The sequence below is a fragment of the Rhineura floridana genome, chromosome 8 (assembly GCF_030035675.1).
Source record: "Rhineura floridana isolate rRhiFlo1 chromosome 8, rRhiFlo1.hap2, whole genome shotgun sequence".
NCBI lineage: Eukaryota > Metazoa > Chordata > Lepidosauria > Squamata > Rhineuridae > Rhineura > Rhineura floridana.
In genome coordinates, this window is record NC_084487.1 from 101,001,443 (window position 1) to 101,017,279 (window position 15,837).

The window sequence follows — 15,837 nt, forward strand, 5'->3', positions numbered from 1 at the left end:
ATGTGCACATTTCTGCAAGCAATGTTCTCGCCATACAATGCATGTTTGTATGTTATTTCCACTCATATTCAGTTTTGTGCACACTTTCCCCTAACATATGCATTTTGTTGTTCGTCGCCTAGAGTGTCCCTAACCCGGACAGATAGGCGGCTGAAAAATAAAATTTATTATTATTATTATTATTATTATTATTATTATTATTATTTTGTAAACATTGTTTGTTTGGTGAACTACATTACGAAATTCAAATAAGTGTGACTTTCAAAGGATGGCTGTGTTTCAGTTCTTATATTATTTGGGAAAGTGCAAATTTGATAGATTCAGCTTTAAATACAAACTGAACTGAATTGCAACCATTCTTAGTCCTCAGTGACAAAAATAATGTAAGTAGCAGTGTAGGCAAATGGGGCTGAGGGCTTTGATGGCAAAGAAGAAGGAAAATAGCATCAAGCAGTAAGTGCAGAAAATCCTGAAAACAGGAGACACTTTTTGACATTCATGAAAATGAATACAATAAGAACTAAGTAGCTATGTCAGCCTTACACAAAGTTGCCATGCAACAATATAAGCCTTTGATGAATGTGTATGTGTTGAAGAGTGGGAGAGAATCTCTTGCACTGCAAGATTTATATATATATATATGGTGCAAACACACCAGCACTGGGGTTACACTTTTGCAACAGGTACTTTTAAATCAGAGCACAGATGGGGATAGCAGAATGGGGTACCAAGCAGTTATAAGGGGGGCTTAGCAACAGAGAACGCTGCCATATACCAAGTCAAGCCATTTGCCCATCTTGCTCAGTATTGTGTACACTGTGTGGCAGCAATTCTTCAGGACTTCAAATAGAGATCTTTACCAGTTCTACCTGGAGAATGAACCTGGGGCCTTTTGCATGCAAAATATGCACTCTACCACCGTGCTACAGCATTTTCCCAATAAGCCTGAAGGCTCTGCGCACCCAGGCTTATTTTTGCACCTGGAAAGGGTTAAAAAAACCAACCATTGATCTGTGTTTGTCTTTGCTCTTCACCATTCTCATCACCGCACAACTCGGGTCCCTGGGTGGCTGATATCCAATGAAATGCCATGTTTCTCATTTTTCCTCTCCACTCTCATTGTGGGCACAATGATTTCTTCCTGTTAGGAATAGTTCTTGACCTTGCAGGCACACTACAATGTGATGTACAAAATGAAAAATTGCTGCCCAGCCTCGTGAATAAGGAGGTTATTAATTTCTTTTAATGTATGCAGTTCCCATTACCCTAAATAAAAAATACTGTACATGCATCAAAGGGGCAGGGAGGGGGAACAAACTTTGGATGCTGCAGAACAAGTGTGTTACTTTGAGCGTTGATACAAACTACCCATTGGAAGGGACCAAAAGGGTTAGGGCAGTATTCTGCAACAAGACACAGCCATACACTCTCAAGGCAAGCACAAACTGAACTTACAATATCTAAATGACAAAGTGGGATAAGCGGAGAACTTTAGCACACACATTGCATGGTGTATTATGTCTGTGATATCAATCAATCAGTCAGTCAAACGAATTGCTAATTTTGTTCTTAACCAGTGCCTGACATCAGTGATGGACTGGATGAGGGCAAACAAGCTGAGATTAAATCCTGATAAAACAGAGGTACTCCTGGTCAGTCGGAGGGCAGATCAGGGAATAGGGATTCAACCGGTACTGGATGGGGTCACACTCCCCCTGAAGTCTCAGGTTCGCAGTTTAGGTGTACTACTGGACTCAGCTTTGAATTTTGAGGCCCAGATTACTGCTGTGTCCAGGGGCGCATTTGCCCAATTAAAACTGGTGCGCCAGCTGCGCCCGTTCCTGGATCTGCCTGATCTGACTAGGGTGATGCATGCCTTGGTTACATCCCGCCTAGACTACTGTAACGCACTCTACGTGGGGCTGCCTTTGAAGACTGTTCGGAAACTTAAATTGGTACAAAGAGCTGCAGCCAGAGTGCTAACCGGGGCTGGTTACAGGGATCATACAACTCCCCTGTTACAACAGCTCCACTGGCTGCCAATTTGTTTCTGGTCACAATTCAAAGTGCTGGTTTTGACCTACAAAGCCCTATACGACTCAGGTCCACATGAACCTGCCCGGGATTTGAGATCTTCAGGTGAGGCCCTTCTTGTGCTCCCCACACCTTCGCAAGTACATATGATGGGGACACGAGATAGGGCCTTTTTGGTGGCTGCCCCTAGGCTATGGAATTCCCTTCCGAATGAGATGCAATTAGCTCCCTCCTTGCCGTCTTTCCGGTGACAAGTAAAGACTGTTTTATTTCAATGGGCATTTGGGATAGAGAACGACTAGGATTAAGTGTCCTAGGATTGGTGACTACATTATATGGTCTTATTATATTAAATTGTCTGCTGTTTTTAACATATGTTTTATGGTTTTAATTTTTCTCAAAGATTGATTCTATTTTTAACTGTATACTTTGTATGTTTTAATGGTGTGTTGTTTTTAGTTGTAAGCCGCTCTGAGTCCTATTGGAAAAAGGGTGGGGTAGAAATAAAGTTTATTATTATTATTCTCTAAAGGGACCGTGTCAGGGATTGGTATGAAGTTTCTGATAAACTGCTGTCTTCATCAATGTGTTCAAAAGCAAAAGTCACTCTGTTATGTTATCACTTAAGTGTGGTAGATAATGTATGTAATATTCCTCAAACGTTTTACTTCAAGTCAGTGGCATACCTAGTGTATTTGACACCCAGAGTGGATCATTTTTTAATGCCCCCCCTCCTCTATATGACAAAATTATTTTCAGTAATAATCATGAAATGAAAGGAATAATAATACTGGCCAGAAAAGAAATGCAGGCAGTGAAAATCTTCTTTTATTGAACTTCATATATATAATCATGCCAGTAAAAAAAATAAAAAAATAAAATAAATATTACAGTACAAAAAAGGAAAAAAGTAATTGATTAATACTTTTTAATTACATTACTGTATTTTTTGAAAAAAGGGAAAACTTATACCTACATATTGGTCTGTCGCAGTAATGAATAATAACATTACAGTTTCTGTTTTAGAGCCTTAACTTCTGCAAATTTGTCAAAATTGATCTTCTTTGCATATTCATGTTCAATAGACAGTATAGCCAGATTTGTCAATCCGTCTTCGCTCATAGTTGATCGAAGAACACTTTTTATTAATTTTAATTTTGAAAAGTTTCACATGAAGCAACAGATATACAAATAGTTAGGAAAAGTCTTAAACATAAGGATAAGTTTGGCAGAGATTCATAAAAATCCCTTTTCACAATAAATTCCAGAAATTGCAATACTGTCCATGTCTTTGTTTCTTTGGGATCGATTCTAGTGGCTTTCAAATGCCTCTGCAGTTGAAAAATTTCCACTAAAATATCTTCACCAGAAAATTCATCATAAATTTCTATTATATTTGGTAAAAACTTCCAAAGTTTTTCTTCTTCTGCAAAAATCAGAGAAAATGGCTGAATGATAGCGAACATTGACATTATTTGATCCATTGCTTTAGAACGACTGTCGAGTTCTTGGTGAAAACGATCGAGGCATTCAAACATTGCCCTTTTTATTTCTTCTGGCAATGTAAGACCAGCATCTTTTGTCATTTCTCCTGGCATTCTTCTTCAAAATTTGATTCTTTTTTCTATGTAAATGTCCATTTCCTTACATTTTGTTGTTGCATAGTTAATGGCCTTCTCCACAATTTCTGTGCACCGATCTTCAAGGAACAATTTTAAAGCTTGGAGTTTCACTGTACATTGTTCAAGGCTGATTCCGTCTGTTTGCAAATATTTTTGTGTCTGATTAACCTCATCTAAAACTTCACACCAGAAAAAAAGATAACTCAGAAACAGAAAAATTGCATACAGCAGAGAGCAAAATCTGAGCTGATCCTCTTGTGTCCACATTTTCTTTTGGATTGCACAGTACTTCAAAGGTTGTGATTAACTTTTCAGAATTTGTCTTTACTGTGCACACAGCTTCATAATGAGCACCCCATCTTTTCTGGGAAAGTCTTTTCACTGTTATACCTACATTCTGCTGCATTTTCCATCATTGAGAATGATTTTTTCCCCCAAAGTTCCAAAAAAGTCACATGTGAAGAAACGCTTCCAAAAGAGTGAACTCCGCAAAGGTTCAGAGAATGATTTGCACAAGACACAAATAAGGACTTGGGATTAGAGTTTTGCCTGAACATCACCGTGAATACCGGCCGTAGTTGCAGCGTTGTCATATCCTTGACCACAACAGAGTTTTATGTCCAGTCCATCACTATCCAGTTGTTTCAAGATCTCTTCTGTGAGTTCAGCAGCAGTCTTCCCGTAAATAGGAAAGAAGCCCAAAAATGATTCCTTTATTTCAACTTTACCATCTTCAATATGGACATATCTGATCACTTCACACATTTGATCAGTGTGTGAAACATCGGGAGTGTTATCAAAAAGAATTCCAAAGTATTTTGCTTTTTTAATATCCACCACTATTTTTTCTTTGATGTAATGTCCCCAAAGATGAATGAATTCATTTTGAATTTTTGGAGATAAGTATGAAATCAATCTCCGTTCAGAAGGAATAGCATGTTTAATTTTTTCAAAATGTTCCTTCAAAATTGGGTCGTAATTTGAGAGTAATTCTACCAACTCCAAAAAATTTCCTTTGTTTGCTGGTGACATCCTCTCTGTGACCATGGAAAGGAAGGTTTTGTTTGGCCAAAAACATAATTGCATCCAAAAGATGATGTAAAATGTCTCTCCATTTTCTCTCTCTTTATCCATTTCCACTTGATGGATTTTATCAATAGTTTTTTGGAGTTTCAGTCCTGTTGCCAAGGCCTTCCATTTTTATAAGCAGGAGAGATGTTGTTCAGATATCTCAAGTTCAGGGACTTTAGGATTTAATTTCCACCAGGTTTTAAAGCCAGTTATAAAGCTGGATGTTCCAGCTTTTATCTCATTATCTTCAAACAGTCTGCAGCAAAAACAAAACAAACATTTTTTTGATTTTGAATAAACCATCCAAGTTCTCAACACTTTTTTGCCATTAAAGATTTATAAAACCATTAAGTTGTCAAGTGTTGACTGCCTCCTTTGCTCTTTTCTCCTTCTCGTTGAACTGCAGAGAAAGGTCCATCTTTATTCTGAAGAGGTTCACTTCCCCTCTTAACCAGATTAACTCTCAAGTTGTCTGGAACTGGTATTGGCCAAGCAGCGATATCAGAATAAATTAAAATATCATTCATCATCTCTTCTTCATCAAAGTCTTGGTCTTTACTAGCGTCTCTTTCTTGTCCATTTTTTTTATCCTGTTGGTGTTGACTCAGTCTCTTGCTAACATTTCCTTTCTCTTCCTCATCGTCAGTTCTTATAGAAGATGATTCATTGTTGTCTTTCAGCCGTACATATTTCAAAATAGATCCAGACATTGCCTCAATCACCTCCTCTTTTCCTTTTTTTATTTTTCTTTGTTGAGCTCCACTGGGTTGATGTAGTTTCATGTTGGTACGGGTACCCTAATTATTGATGATTAACCACTATATAATTATAATGTATGGATATTGTTGAATTATAACATCTCCCAATATAATGAATTGAAGAAGCCACAACTATTAATGAAGTCAAAGGTGACTCTGCTTGCAGGCAGGCACTTCCTTATTTAATGTATCATCATCATCATCATCATCATCATCAACATTTCTTAGCCAATGACTTTCCCAACGGGGGATATAACTCTTGTTAAAACTCTTATTAAACAAACAGCTCCAAGACAGGGAACAAAATCAAAGCTGCGGGGACAAAAATATGGATGCAAGCCCAGTTGTGGCACAGTTAATCAAAAGCTATGTCTGGTCAACAGGAGAGTTTGAGTTGGAGTGTTGGACTAGGATCTGGGAGACCAGTGTTTGAATCCCCACTCAGACATGAAGTGGGTCACTCGTGACCTTTGGCCAGCCTTGCCTACCTCACAGAGTTGTTGTGGAGATTAAATGAGGGGGGAAGAACCGCATAGGCCACCTTGAGCTCCTTGGAGAAAAGGTGGGATACAAATGCAGTAAAAGAATAAATAAATAAATATTTAGAAAAATGTGGGGGCAGGTTACTCCTTTAACATCTCTCCCTATCCAAGACAGGGACACCAAGTAAAAAAGGGAGGGAGGGCAGGCCTAGTTTCTTTGATAAATGCTTTCTGATCAATAGAGGGACACAACTAGAGTAACAAAGGAGCGGGGGAGAGGAGAGAATGTGCACCAAAAACCAACTGCCAAAGGAAAAGAGTGGTAATATTGGGCCCTAAATATATGCCTCAAGAAGAACAAACTCAGACTAGACACCCACAAAGGTTCCTTGACATTTTATAACTCAAGACTAGCTGCCAAGCAGGGAAGCCCTGTGACCCCCCCAACCAAAAAATGGCTTGGGTGGGTGGGTAAAGAAGCACCAATGATGCTTGATGCAACTCTTAGCAAGCAGCCAGGAGACTTTCAGCTCCTGTTGCCCAAGGTAATTTATTTATTTATTTTTATTTATTTATTAGATTTTTATACCGCCCAACTAGCATAGCTCTCTGGGCGGTGTACAACAAAAAAATACAAATACATCTCTTAAAATCCCATATTAAATACAACAAAAACATGTAAAAAGAAGAAACAATCTAAAATCAATTACACAAATTTTAAAATTGAAATTAAAACGCCATAGAAAAGAGGCAAGTCTTAAGCTGGCGCCAAAAAGACAGCAGCATCGGCGCCATACGCACCTCATCGGGGAGACTGTTCCAGAGTTCGGGGGCCACCACTGAGAAGGCCCTAGTTCTTGTCACCACCCCCCGAGCCTCCCTATGAGACGGGACTCGGAGGAGGGCCTTCGAGGTAGAGTGCAGTGCCCGGGCAGGTTCATATCGGGAGAGGCGTTCCAACAGATATTGTGGTCCCACACCATATAGGGCTTTATAGGTTAAAACCAACACTTTGAATCTGGCCCGGAAGCAAATTGGCAGCCAATGCAAGCGAGCCAGAACAGGTGTTATATGTTCCGACCGCTTGGTCCTCGTTATTAATCTGGCCGCCGCATTTTGGACAAGCTGTAGCTTCCGAACTGTCTTCAAAGGCAGCCCAACGTAGAGCACATTGCAGTAGTCCAATCATGAGGTTACCAGAGCATGTACAACTGATGTAAGGTCCTCTCTGCTCAGGTAGGGGCGTAGCTGGGCTACCAACCGAAGTTGGTAGAATGCATTCTGTGCCACCGAGGCCACTTGGGCCTCAAGTGATAGGGAAGGATAAAAAAAACTCCCAGACTATGAACCCGTTCCTTTAGGGGGAGTGTAACCCCGTCCAGGACAGGGTAAACATCCACCACCTGGTCAGAGAAGCCACCCACCAGTAGCATCTCAGTCTTGTCTGGATTGAGCCTCAGTTTGTTAGCTCCCATCCAGTCCATTATCGCGGCCAGGCAACGGTTCAGCACATTGACAGCCTCACCTGCAGAAGATGAAAAGGAGAAATAGAGCTGCGTGTCATCAGCGTACTGGTGGCAACGCACTCCAAAACTCCGGATGACCGCACCCAACGGCTTCATGTAGATGTTGAAAAGCATGGGAGACAGAACCGACCCCTGCGGGACCCCACATTGGAGAACCCACGGTGTCGAGCAATGTTCCCCAAGCACTACCTTCTGGAGACGACCCGCCAAGTAGGAGCGGAACCACTGCCAAGCAGTGCCTCCAACTCCCAACTCCACGAGCCTCTCCAGAAGGATACCATGGTCGATGGTATCAAAAGCCGCTGAGAGATCAAGGAGAATCAACAGAGTTACACTCCCTCTGTCCCTCTCCCAACATAGGTCATCATACAGGGCGACCAGGGCTGTCTCAGTGCCGAAACTGGGCCTAAAACCCGATTGAAATGGATCTAGATAATCGGTTTCATCCAACAGCGTCTGGAGTTGGCCAGCAACCACTCGTTCCAAGATCTTGCCCAGGAATGGAACATTCGCTACTGGTCTGTAGCTATTGAGATTTTCTGGGTCCAAGGAAGGTTTTTTCAGGAGTGGTCTTACTGCCGCCTCCTTCAGACAGCCAGGGACCACCCCCTCTCGTAAAGAGGCGTTAATCACTTCCCTGGCCCAGCCAACTGTTCCATCCCTGCTAGTTTTTATTAGCCAAGAGGGGCAAGGATCTAGTACTGAAGTGGTTGCACGTACCCGTCCAAGCACCTTGTCCACGTCCTCGAGCTGAACCAACTGAAACTCATCCAATAAAACGTGACAAGACTGCGCTCCGGACACCTCAGTAGGGTCAGCTGCCATAAACTGGGAGTCTAAGTCCCGACGGATGCATAAGATCTTATTCTGGAAGTGTCCAGCAAACTCATTACAGCGGGCCACCGATTACTCTACCATGTCCTGAGGGCCAGACTGAAGTAACCCTCGGACAACTCTAAAAAGCTCCGCTGGGCGGGAAAGAGATGACGTAATAGTGGCAGCAAAATGTTGTTTTTTCGCCACCCTCACCGCTTCTAAGTATAGCTTAGTGGAAGCACTTACCAGCGCATGATTGTATCCATCGGGAGTTCGCCTCCACCTCCGCTCAAGCCATCTCCTATTTTGTTTCATCGCTCTCAGCTCCGGGGTATACCACGGAGCTGCATGAGCACTACATAGGAGAGGGCGCGCAGGAGCAATCATGTCAACAGCCCGAGTCATCTCCGCATTCCACAGTTCGACCAGGGCTTCAACAGGAGCGCCCGTCTTATCAGCCGGAAAATCCCCCAGAGCCTTTTGAAAACCTTCAGGATTCATTAGTCTCCGGGGGCGGACCAATTTAATAGGTCCCCCACCCTTGCAGAGGGGAAAGGCCGCTGTAAGTCTAAACTTCAGCAAGCAGTGATCTGTCCATGACAAAGGGAGAGATGTAAAACTCCCTACATCCAGATCACCATCTCCATGTCCAGTCGCAAAAATAAGATCTAGAGTATGTCCCGACACATGTGTTGGACCACTAACATATTGGGACAGCCCCATGGTTGTCATGGAGGCCATGAAGTCCTGAGCCGCCCTGGATAAGGCAGTCTTGGCAAGAATGTTGACATCCCCCAGTACCAATAGTCTGGGGGACCTCAGCAATACCTCCGAGACCACCTCCGTCAGCTCAGTTAGGGAAGCCATTGGGCAGCAAGGTGGGCGGTACACCAACAAGATTCCCAGTCTGTCCCTCTGGCCCAACACAAGGTCCAAACACTCCAGACCAGTAACTGAATGAACATGGTGCTTGGTGAGTGAGATGGAACTCTTATAGACGACAGCAACCCCACCTCCCCGACCCTCGGATCTACCATGATGCTGCACCAAGTATCCCGGTGGGCAAAGCTGGGAAAGACTAGCTCCTCCCTGCTCACCCACCCAGGTCTCGGTTATACATCCCAGATCGGCTGCCTCATCCAAAATCAAGTCATGGACGAGGGAGGTTTTATTATGTACCAATCTGGCATTTAAAAGCAGCAACTGGAGATCCAAGAGTTGGCTGAAAGGATGACCAACAACCCTGCGGGTGTGAGAAGGACCGGAACAAGGCACAGCCATTACATGTCTGGGTCGCGTTCCCCTTACCTGGCACGTCCTATGCACAACGCCATACCTCCCTCTGCCCGTCACTACACTAATTGGGGCCCCCTCAAGTCCCCCCGATTGGTGAGAGAGCCTCTTTCCCAGAAACATGATAAAACTATATATAAACACTCACACTCACATACATCAAAGACACTTACAAACATACATCAACATTCCTTCACACATACCAACGCAATCCCACACTCTATACCAACAGGTACCAGCACCAAAACGTCTCTTTGCCTATCAAAACCTCGTCGTCTGATGATATTATGAGGATGAAGAAGTGTCAGATACTCTCTGCAGGGCAGGCAGATGGACAAAAAAAGTCAACCGCAGTGGGGAAAACCAACCGTAACGGCGGCGACGAGGCCACAGAACGAATACAAGCCGGAATGAAAAAACACAAGCCACAACGGCAACGTCTTCCAGCGTGCCAAGCAACTCCGTCTCCCAGTCACAGCCAAATCGATCAGGGCACCTCGTCCTCTTCTCTTCTTCTCGGTTTCTGTTCCTCCATCACAATGGGGGGCATCACCGATGTTAGAGCCTCTCCCCCGCTCCACCACAGGCAGAGACCTCAACAGACAAAGCAGCAGGGCCACAATCCCAGGCCACCGCATCACACCCGCCGCCGACCGCTTCCCCGCCCGAACAGGACGGCACCCCAAGATCACCAAAGGGGCAAAACTGACAGCAGCGGGGGGGGACACAGGGCGCGGCGAAGAAACAAGCCGAAGAAGCCAAGACACGAACCATCCCAGAGACACCAGCCACAGCAACGACGAGCGGCAGCAGCAGCAAACCAACGAGGCGGCAGCAACAAAACAACGGAGACAGCAGCAAAGAACCCAAGCTGCAGCGAAAGCCCCGAGCCGCAGCAGCCGCGGCGCCGACAAAGCCAGCCAAGCCGAAATGGAAAAGCGAAAGGCACCAGCGGCACCAGTGGCACCAGCCACGCCAAGGAACACAGGAGCGTCAGCAATGGAGAAGGTAAAAGGCCACTGTGATCCCCAGGCTCAATTACAGTGCCTCTCGGTTCTCTCGGTTCCTGCAAACGCCGCCGCCCACAATTTCGGTTACCGCGCCTAGATTACGAAGGTAAAAAGGGTGGGTAGCAGCATTAGGGAGAAAAAAGCAATTCGTGCACTTTTACAATCCCAGTTGAGCCACTTTTAAAGTGCTTAAAGATGTTAAAAAAGATGTTAAGAAGGTGTTTTAAAAAGATAAACGGCGGAGCTCTAAACACAGCTCCTCCACCTACGCCGCCATCTTTCTGTGTAACATGATGCCCCAGCTTCTCCTCTTGCTGCAGAATGGAAAAGAGTGGGAACAGCTTTCCCTCTTCAAGCACAGAAGCCCATCTGCATTAGAAACAGGTACCTTTCCCTTTCCTGTTCTGCCTGGAGACAGATCCCTCTTTTTCCTCACTTCTACCTAAAGAAGGTGGGGGGTCGGGAGGAGGAGGCACTGGAGCTTTAAAAAGCCCAGCCAGCCTCTTCTCTTGACACATTCACACCACACATGCCTCACCCGTGTGCCACTCAGCGGCGGCAGGAACTGACTGCGCTCTGAGTTTGTAAGCCGCCCTGAGTTCCAGTTTTGGAAAAAGGGCTGGGTAAAAGTAAAGAGTAATAATAATAATAATAATAATAATAATAATAATAATAATAATAATAATAATAATAATAATAATAATAATAACTGCGCCATAATGCAGGAAGGAGGACAAGAAGGCAGTGCGTGTAGTGCAAGCTGGCAAGCTGGCGGAGCAAAGACTAGCTAAGCTCCGTAATGCTGGTGCCTGTGCATGCCCACGCGCTATTGAAGCCCATGTCCCAAGAACTACCACAGTAATCAAAATTAGCAGACAATGCACCCCTTATTGCCTGCACCCGGGGTGGGGCCACCCCCACCACACCGCCCTTGGTACAGCACTGCTTCAAGGGCTTAATTACATATACAAGAGATAGTACTGAAGCAATAGGCAGGTTAACAATATCAATTCATGAATGTAATATTATTAAACACATAATTTTATGAGATTCAGCAGCTTCCATATGGAAAATTTAGAAATAGTCTGAAGAGACCTAGAAAGACAGTTATATAATAAATTGCATCTGTGTTTTACTAGTTATTATATAATGATGCCTTTCATAAACAAATGAAAAGTGAGCAACTATGTTTAGATCTGATGGAAGCATATAGGTGAGGTCCTATAAGCAAATTTTGACATTTTGGATTCAAAGTGGATTTGTTTTAGACCTGGATCTTTAAACTCAGCTCAGTTTGACTTGGGGACTGGGTGCAGAAGCAATTTAATAAAAGGAAACTGAGATCTATTTGTGTGTGAAATTTCCCTTGGGTTTCCTTTTCAGCTTGCTTTTGTATCAAATCCCAAAACACTTCTTGAAGCTGGAAGAATTTAAAGGACAGCTTGGGGGGTTGTGAAGACAGCTTCTGAACAGGAAGCAATTCGTAAGATACTGAAGCGCCTGTAGACTGTCCCTTTGGATCTTAGCTGTAGTGTTTGCATCAAACGGTACATATGTTGTTTCAGAAACCAATCAGAGCATCAACATTTAACTTTGAACTGACTCACTTTCGTGGGATGACAGCAACTAGCTAATGTTGTTTTAATGCAGGATTCATTGTGTCATTAATTTTAATCTCTTGGTGATGTGACCATTTCCCTGTCCCCCCCATTTTAAAGCCATAACAATGAACATTATTTATTCCTAAACGTGTGTTGATGAATTTTACAAGCATGTTGGATGTAGCAACTGTCAGAGTGCCAGCCAGAAAGCTTGGAGCCAGAGTCAATCCTGAATCATGCCAAAGCATTATGCGAGCCATTGGAAATGATTATCCACATACAAATGGGAAAATACATAAAATGATATATAAGGTCACAGTGCAAGCCAGGAAGCGATGCCAGAATGTTCTTACTGGCTTAGAGCCTGCTTGGCTTGTTCGCTTTTATAGGCATCGAGCTGAGGAAGAGCCAAACACTTTGCTCGAGCCAGGCATCTAACTTCCTTGGCTTGCCCACATCAGTAGCACAGCTGTCATGGTAAAAACAACCTATCAAGTATGCATTTATTTTTGCCATCTTTTATTTTCTATGACTTTGCAAGATGTGACCACCAAGGGCAGAGTTATTTGTGCCATTTAAAGTTGTGGAAGTGGATCTCTTTAAGTGTTGGAAATAGAACAACTTTCAGTGATAAATCACTAACATTGAGATTATAGGTTACTGGGAGCTGGGTGTTTCTGTAACATTGTGCTTAGCTGGTGGGAGACATGCCACTTGCACAATTGCTACACATTACATTAGAGCACCGCTGGGAAACCTCAGGCCCGGAGGTTAAATGTGGCCCTACAGGCTTCTACATCTGGCCCTTGGAACTCTCTGCAGCCATCCCTTCACTGGATTGGCTTTGCACTCTCCTTGAGTGTTTTTGCCTGGCTGGAATGTGTCCTCCTTAGGGATGGGAGAGAAATTTGATTCTGCTCACATTTAAAGCCGGATCTGTCAAATTCGCTCTTTCCGAAATAATATGAGAACTGAAACTCAGCCTCCTTCAAAATTCACACTGATCCAAATTTCACAATACAGTTCTCTGACCAAACAATATTTACAAAAATGTGTATATTAAGGAAAGTGTACATACAATGAAGATGTGAAATGGGGGAAAAGTCGGATAATCTGGATTTCAAATGGGTATTTGAAAATGAATGAGCTGAATACAAGAATTATTAGCAAGTCAGATCCACCACAACTGTCTAGGCATGAGATGTTCCCAATGTTATTTGCATTTCAGGAGAAGACGAATGAGCTTTTAAAGGTTAAAATGCAAGGAGACAATATTGATAGCAAACAAAAGCAGCCCTGCAGGGATCAACAGAAGCATTATGGATAAATAAATAAATTATCGAGATGACAATATGATGCAATGAGTGGGTTTAGTCAAACCTTTGAACTTAGGGCTAAGTTTATGAAAAGGACAGGTAAAGCCATATCAAGTGTTGCCTGACAGCTGTTTCAGAAAGATTGCTTCTATTAAAAAGATGTTCAATCTTCCCAAAGCTTTAAATAGGCTTAGACTTAGATTTTGAGCTGAAAATCTCATTTCTCCAAGCATCCTAACTTTTTTTTTAACTTCTTCTGAAGCATGCCAAATGGACTTTTCCTGAAAATGTTTGGCTTGTCTGGCCATCTAACACCATTCAGCAGAGTTGCAGTAATCCAAAAGTGACACCCAGTTGACCTTTTGGACCCCTCTTAGTGTGTTCTAGGACATGCTTACAGAGAAGGGAGAACCGAGGTTTCTTGCTGTCAGTATTTTCACACACACACACACACACACCACACACACACACACACACACACACACACACACACACACGAGTACGCATGCCTTTACATTAATGAAATCTACAAGGTATGCTTTAGAAATCTGATGTCTGTTTATTTTCCCTTTAAATAAAGGGAAGATACAAGCCCTGGAGATTGGAACAAATGTGGAATTGGAAAAAGATCTGGAGTTTATGGATATTAGAAATAAAATCTACTGTTTGGAATTTAACGTTATCTCTGAAGAAATTAATAAAGATATTAGAGATAAAGTTATCAATGGCTTGGATAATTTTTTGGACTGGAATGACGTGATGGAGCTTGATATAGAGAAAATCTATGGAATTAACTGCAGCCATGTGACAATGGAAAAACTCTCAAGAGATGAGCCAGTGCATTTTGTAAAAAAGAAGAACAGAGATATGACTTTACAACAATATTTCAGCAACTTATTCAGAATCGATGGCAAGAAAATATTTGGGATAGAGGAAATTCCCATCAGACTCTTATTATATGACTATGGCTATGAGAGCAAGATTATTATGGAATACTGATAATGGAAGATTGGACACTGAAATTACTGGACTTAACAGGACTATTGAAGATGGAAGATGGAATTAATATGGATAATGGAATAATGGCTATTGAAATTATTGGACTTAACAGATTTGATGAGATGGATTAATCGATATGTTTATTTGGACTATGGTTATGACAATAAGATTATTATTATTATTAACGAGATGGATTAATCGACATGTTTATTTGGAGAAAAATTGATAGATATATTTCTTAAAGAATTGAAACCTCTCTTTGACTTTTTGTGGAAAGAATAAAGTAATGTCTATGAGATTTGATGATTAATTAAGATAACTACTGGAGGAAAGTGATTTTATAATATAATTTAAGAGACAGGATTGTTATATATTGTAGACCTATAACTGATCTGCGACAAATGGGGTCAACATTTTATTTTTTTTGTTTAATCATTTTTGTTTTGTTTTGTTTTTTGTCTTTGAATGTTTTATGATTTTGTTTTGTTTGTTTTATGAAAATTTGAATAAAAATTATTGTAAAAAAAAATAAAGAGAAGTGAGGCAAAATGATGAAACTAAAAAAAAAAGAAATCTGATGTCTGAGGTAGGAGACATTTATTATAGATGGATGAGTGAAGTTTGGCAATAAAGGTCATTTGTTATTGTTCCCCCAAATATGTTGCTTGTCTGGAATATGAAACAATCGTGTTTTTTTAAAAGGGGAATATTTACCAACTTGAGTTTATGGTTTTAGGAAGGCTAATCAAACATTTCATTAGGTGATAAAGGAACTTTAAAGGAAATTACAACAAAAGGATTGTAATCAACTAAGTTTTACTCAAAGTAGACCTATTTAAATAAATGGACCTACGTTGGACATACCCACTGATTTCAGTGTGTCTGCAATGAGTATGACTAACATTGGATACAATCCTTGGGCTGCAATCCTAATTATGTCTACTCAGAAGTAAGTCTTACTGAATTCACGGGGCTTACTCTCAGGTAAGTGGGGTTAGGATTACAGTCTTAGCTAAAGTACTGAATTTCAGAAAGTGCAGTAAAATGTTGTCATTTTTTTCTGTCTTTTCCCCTTTTGTATTTTAGCAAATGGTTCAAAAGAAGAGATGTCTGACAATGACATGGCTGTTTTGGAAGTCTTTTAGTTGAATGTTCTCTTGACTTTGTTATTGTAGTGGTGTTTACCTTCATGACTGATGCTGTATTTGGTGTTATTTGATGTTGCTATATATTGATATTTTATTTGTTGTATGATGTGGCATTGTGCAGCTGCCTTGAATTCACTGGAAGAAAAAAGGTAAGATATAAG

At 41.9% G+C, this 15,837-nt stretch overlaps 1 pseudogene; it reads right to left on the reverse strand.

Moving 5' to 3' along the window:
- Positions 1-4,193: 4,193 nt before the first annotated feature.
- LOC133363361 (zinc finger MYM-type protein 1-like) lies at positions 4,194-5,509 on the reverse strand (annotated as a pseudogene).
- Positions 5,510-15,837: the final 10,328 nt, after the last annotated feature.